We start from the raw sequence: 7,020 nt of genomic DNA, 5'->3' as shown, positions 1-7,020 counted from the left end.
CACTCACAAACAGCTATTAATGACACCGCCGCATCAATTTTTATAAAGTAAAAAGTACCCTTCATGATAAAATAACTAACTCATTCAACTTTTCAAAATTTGTATTAATCGATAAATTATTTATTTCATTCTTTCTTTTTATTAATGTTATATATTTCTCTTATTTATAATATAGTTTAAAGCGTGAAAGATTATTTATTATATACACATAGGAACGACGTGCCACTATGCCTAGTAAGAAAAAAAAAAGACAATGTGATTTCATTAAAGGTATTGAGCTTTTTCTTCAAAAGTTCTTGAAGTCTAACGTTTATTTTTTTAAAAAAAAAATTAGTTGTTGCCGTACACAATTCGCCCGAGCATATAAAAAAGAATTGTAGTGTGAAAAAAAAAGAAAAAAATATTGTGAAAAGAAATACTCGCGGTATGAAGAAATGAGAAAAAAAGTTCATGAAAAGAAAGAAATATGGAGTGAAAGGGAGGAAAAAAAAACCAAAGTTTATGAGAAAAATAATTATGTATGCATAAAGTGAAAAAGAAACGTAGAGCAGTGAGTTGAGAGAAAAAAAAATTAAAATTATGAAATAATTATTCAGAAAAAAAAAATTTAAAGTAAAAAAAATAAATTAAAGGGTAAAACTAATATAGTAGCCTTGGTTGCACATTTTTGTCTCTAAATCAATTTAAGAAACTAATATGCAGATTAAGAATAAAAGGTAAAAAGATCAAATTTCAGGGCACTTACTTTTTGTCTAATACGATTAATATGTCAAGTTTTATTTGGAATAAATCACCATCAGCAAACCTAATTAAATGATATAAACCCGTCATTTGCAATTAATGAGAAGGATGATTCCTGACATCAATTTTAATAACTTTGTGCGAAAATCAGCAATTGATTAGAAGAATTTTGTCGATTCGCTTGGACTTGAAGGAGGTTTGCAATGTTACGACCCAAAGACCGCAATTTGTTCCCGCCTCCGTACTATGGCAAGTGATTCTTCGATTGTTTTATATATAATATTTGGTGGGTTTTTTCGAATGTATTTTATAGTGCTTTTTTGGGCATGGTCTTTTGAATATTATAAGAGTAGTTTTCTCTTGAGAGTTGTTTTTATAATATTTGTTTGTGATGTTGCATAGTTGTGTACAAATGGGAAGTATAATGTTTTATGTGTTGGTTGCAAATGTGGGTTCTGCAATATTATTTGTTGCTTCTTTCTTATATATTATTTTATGAGTTGGCTTTTGTTCAAAGTTTTTATTTCTATAAATGTTTATTTTTCCATATGAACTTGATCCTGCTGTCACTGTTAGAATTCACTAGGGACGTGAATTTGTTTATCAGCCATTTGCAGCATATATAGGGAGGACCAGAAATTAGAATTGATGATATAGAAACTAACTTGGTGGATGTAAGGGTAAGGGGTGTGGAGGTTGATTTGGTTGAGGGAAGTGAGGATTCTAACAGTGACTATAATGTTGATGTGAATGATGAACATATTGATAGGGAGGATGATGGATTGTTCATGGAAAGCATTAATCCAGATGTGAGTGGAGGGGCCATAAAGTGATATGGTGAGGTAGACTTGGCAGAGAGTGAAGATGATTTAACACAAGTATATAGGTGAAGACCCTTGTCCAAGGATGTTAAAAACAAGATCTCAGACAAGAATGGTTTCAAAACTGCCACCAAGAAGACTTGCACCAGCTGCAATTTTTGTGCCAACCCCAGATCTACCACACTACCTCCATTTGCACTACCAAGGACAACACCACCTCAGTCACTGTCACCACCTCCATTGGTGCCACCAAGGACAACGCAACCTCAATTACTGCCACCTTTACCACCTTCTACACCAACATCTCAAGCACCAGCACCTCAGAAAGGTGTTAACATAAGGGCATCACCACACTTCTCCCGCAGAGTGTGTTTACAACCCAAGATCAACAAGGACCAAATTGAAAATTCATCTTCTTTCATCATGAAAGATGGCAAGAAATATGCCACTTTGTAAAATCACACCCATGTCTGCCATGCTTTGTTTTCTACAAAAGAATAAAACTATGAAAATGAAAATTTATGGATGTGACAATGTATAATCACAATATAACATACCTTGTAGTCTTCACATAAGTAGAATATCTGTCCTGGATTATCATCGGTCCATGAACACTTCAATTGAGCTTGCTTCCCACATTTGTAGTTGACTCGACTTGACCCACAACTTCTCTCACTCATCCTTTTGGTTTCTTTAGCTTGAATTAGAAGTCCGAGGTACCTGTTTTATTCAAGAAGACAACAATCGCGTCCAATTTTCCCTTGTTCTTTCAAAGAAGAAAGTGAAGGAGTTAGGGTTTGATTTGGGGAAGATTCCTTCCCGTTGTTAGTTTAAAAACCATAAAAATTATGGCTCGCGTGGCATTCCAGTTGTTGTATGTGTTACCTAACGTGGCACTCCAATCAAACGGATTGGCCGAAAAAATTTAACGGGGGACCAAAATTATAATTACAAGACTAAATCTACCAAAAAAGGACCAAATCTGTGAAGTGCAAAACTAAAATTGCGAAAGAAAAAAAAGGGATTAAATATGTAAACCAAGAAAGTTACAAGACGAAAAGCCTAATGGCCTAAAATTATAGGACTAAAAATGCAATTTTGCCTTTAAAAAATTATATTTAAATATAAAAATATATTATAATTAGAGTTTTGAAATTATTTGGGAAAGACAAGGGTAGTTTGGTCTTTGCAGTAGCGAAAATGCTTACCCATCTACATTTCTCGACCTTGAGGCACACTTCTAGAGGGGAGGAGGTTATTTGCTCCTTCATAAAAAAAATATATGGGGGGTAAAATGGTATTTTTTATTTTCACAGAGGCTTATTTGGATTTTGGATATTACAAGATGGTAATATGAAATTTTTCCTAAAAATATGTACAGACTGAGAAAGCAACAAGCCCGAGGCCGAGTCAACAACCAAGCGTAAGAGTAGAGAGTGAAATAAAGCATACCCCCAAAAAGGAGGATGTGCAGAAGGATAGAGACATATGTCTTTGATAAGATTTATACATTATACTTCGCTAAAGCTCCAAGAAACAAAATTTTGTCAGTAGCTGAGCAACAAGGATAGTTTAGTGGCCTTGAAGATTAAAGACAACCTGAGTGGCTGAGGTCCTATAAGGACTGATATCATCTAAAAAACGAGACAAAGAAGTTAATCCAAAGGAGTATGTCAATACTCAATCCCAACACCACGAGAAAGAGCATATGCCTTCAAGGCATGAGAGAACTCGAAATATGGAGAGAGTTCGGGGAGACAAAACAAGGAAAAAGAGAACCTTCAAATGGTAGGAATAATCAATATCATTTTCAGAGGACTCGCAAGAGACGATTCTACTCGAGCACAAAAAGCCCTCATTCCAGCTGCATCTTTCTCTTCAGGAGTCAATGTTTTTCATGAGATTGCTTCTCCCACACCTGGAGAGACTAACGAGGATACTGTCTTTAGTCTAAAAGATTTTGAGGGCAACATCACCCCCACACAATGATGCTTTGGTAATCTCAACCACAATAACGAACTTTTGGGCCAAGAAGGTATCGATAGACCACAATAGTGCAACCTACATCCTTTTCTTCAAGGCACTTGTATAATTGAGGATCGTAGCGTTAGAAATGTTCCACAGATCAAGTATATTATTTAAACAATTAAATAATATGATTGATCAGATATGACAATCATTTAATATAAGGATAAGGAGTATTAATGCTTTGCTAGAAGCTACTTAATATTGTTGGATTTAGTCTCTAGCTTAGTGTTAATTAAATCCTATTGGGTCATATTTTATCAAAAATGAGTAGTGTTATCCAACCTACTATATTGGTGAAGATCCTAGCAGATCCCCATAGCCAATTGCTCGTGGATACTAGCAGATCGAGGAGCTCCACTTGCTGCCCGTGTATCTGAAATATTACACGGGGAATCACGCTTCAAGGTTAATATTTCTACTTAACTTTTATCATGGTACATTGTATGTTTACTAACTGGATCTTCGGAAGATTATAATTTTCTGTCCTATAATAATTATAGGTCCAAAATCCTAATAGTGGCATCAGAGCACGTTTTAATAATATACTTTGATCATGATTAAAAAGTTGACGTAAATTTGTAATTGTATATATGAATTTGTTAATTTTAACATGAATTATTAATTTTGCATGAACAATAAATTGGATCTTTGAAATAAAATTAAGAACTTTATAGAGGACATTATTGGATTCAGATGTAAAAGTTACACATTTCATGTTTGTTTTAAAGTGTTCAACATACATGAAATTGATTTAAATTTATAAAGTTATGAATTGTTATTGTTTAGATAATTTAATAGGATCTATATGGAAAAAATATTATTTTAATCCGCTAAGTATGCCTAATTTTAATTTTAGTCCGATAACTATGTCCATTTTTATTTAGGTTCAGTAACTTATGAAATTGCTTACTTTTAGTCCTTTGTAGATTTTCGGATAATTTTACCCTTATGCAACTTTTGAAAGGCAGTTTTAGTCCATATGCACTCGTAGGGGTAAAATTGTTCGAAAATCTGCTAGATGACTAAAAGTAAGCAATTTCGTAAGTTACTAGACCTAAACAAAAATGGACATAGTTATGGGATTAAAATTAAAATTAGCCATACTTAGCGGACTAAAATAATACTTTTCCCGGATCTATATTAATTTTCTTAACAATAAGATTAGTTAAAATTGGATTCCGTAAATTTTATAATGGGCAAAATTTATAATTTTAATTTTGATTTTTCGGTTAGTATAATTGTTATTACTCATTGATTATTATTAATAAAATTACAATTGTGCATTAAAAGTTATTTCATTATTTTGTTTATTATGATTAACCAAATCTAATTAATTTAGAATACTTGTCAAATTGTTCTTAAGTTTCCAGCTTAATTAGATTAATTTTGGGTTATTATCAAGCCTAATTTAATTAATTAATCATATAAATAAATTAAGTCCAATCCAAATTAATCATATAAATTTATAGATGGATATGGGTAAAACCCTAAATTATCGGCAAAAGGATAATTTTGCCCCCAAAAGGGCATAAAATTACAAGTTTACCAGCAGGATCCGCGCCTTTTTTAACCGGGTAGGGTCGCGACCCGAACCGAGGACCCGAAACACGTGGTAGATGCGCATTAGATCAACTAGACCCCCAGTTCCACTCTATAAATACCCCTAGTCAGTGCATTAATGGTACATCGTCTTCACCATATTTTACTTTCAGATCGATTCAGCTCGCTAACTCGTTAAGCGATCTACTTTTACGACCTCAAAATCAAACACTGACTTAAGCATTGGAGCGTCTTAGTTGGGAGCCACCCCAGCAAGCCTAAAGATCCGCTTCTTTTCTCATGACACCAATCACTAGTTTGGGAGAGGTAGCGACCTCGAACCGCTTGGAAGACCAGCTCCTCAACCAAGGAGATCGCGTGGATTTCGACCTGAATCATAGATATTCTTGCAAGTAGCTGCACAATTATTGTAAAATGGAGAAAATTAACAATGTTGTTGGGCAAATCAATTGTCGGGATGCCCATATAACAAAATTTTCTTATGTAGGACCAAAATGCTTTTGTGTATGTCTCTTATCGGCGTTGGTTGTCGGGGTTTTGTTTGTTTGTCGAAAATAGGATAAATCTTGCACCTAAAATATTCAATAGTATAAATTGGTTTTTTCTCCAATTAAAGTGCATCAATATCAAAAAAACCTACAGGTTTGTTAGAAACAGAAATAAAACATGTTATTGGAGTGCTTCAGTGTATAATATATTTATAAATCTTAGAGATAAAATGTTAAATAATTGATAATTTAGGTTTATGTCAAAATTAATAATGATTTGTGGCACGGAATTAATAATGTATTTTGCTGGAGTTTTGAATTTGTTTGATGTACACCAAATGGGTACATTATATTTGTGCATCGCACCACTTGAATTCATTTAATTTATTAATTAATAAGACTTCTCATGACGCATGATGTTAATTCTATTTCTATTTTTTTCTTTTTTAAATTCTGATATAAAAATATTTATTGTCGTGCTCCTCACGAGCACCATTTGTGCGAACTCTATTTTTTTTTATTTAGATTTAATTTAATTGAGCACTTTTGAAGTACAAAACAAAAATGGTTTCTTTTCAGTGGCACGCGCACTATTCCTAATGTTGTGTGTAAATTTTCCATTGTTGGTTGAATTTTGCTATTGGGCTTGCTTCTCACTCGCGCAACTTCTAGTATATTTATAACTTGTTTGGGTTCAATGTACCAATGTTGGACTTTTTAAGTGCGGTTAAAGAGGCCCAAGTGATTCAAAATGAATAAAGAGATCGAGAGAGTTCAAAGGGAAGCGAGACCCGAAAAACCTTAAAGGGGTGAGGATCTCAATTCGAGTAAAAATTTAAACAAGGAGTGGCCGCAGAAGTCAAGTTGAAAATATCCCCAAGAAGTTAGGCACAAAACCCTGAGGGAGTCAAGCACAGGATGCCATTAGAGAATTCAGGTGGCGAATCCAAGTCACCCAGAAATCCGCTGGCACGGATAAGTTCCAAACACCAAAAATCATTACACATAACAGTAGAAAGAGGTGAGTTAGAAATGTCCTTATCCCTTCCGCGATAGAGGAATGCCCCCAACCGAATCCCGAATGGTGAAGATCCTGTCACCTCACCTAAAGGCTGATAATAAATTTTAACACCAAAATTAGGACCCCTGGCAATGAAAGAGGACAAATTGAAAGGTTAGCGTATCCCAAAATCAACCACCTCCCTGAAGGTCAAGGAGCCCTCTGGCAAGGCGGCTTCCCCATCCCAAAAAACAAGAGATTTTGGCATATTTGCATTGGTTTTCGTCCTATTTATAAATAACAATCTCTAAACTTAATCAAAATAGACGTTTTGAATTTCTCTCTCAACTTCGTTCATTTGTACCCTATTAATTACTATCAT

The sequence above is a fragment of the Sesamum indicum genome, linkage group LG13, assembly GCF_000512975.1.
Source record: "Sesamum indicum cultivar Zhongzhi No. 13 linkage group LG13, S_indicum_v1.0, whole genome shotgun sequence".
Taxonomy (NCBI): Eukaryota; Viridiplantae; Streptophyta; class Magnoliopsida; order Lamiales; family Pedaliaceae; genus Sesamum; species Sesamum indicum.
This window is presented reverse-complemented; position numbering follows the sequence as displayed.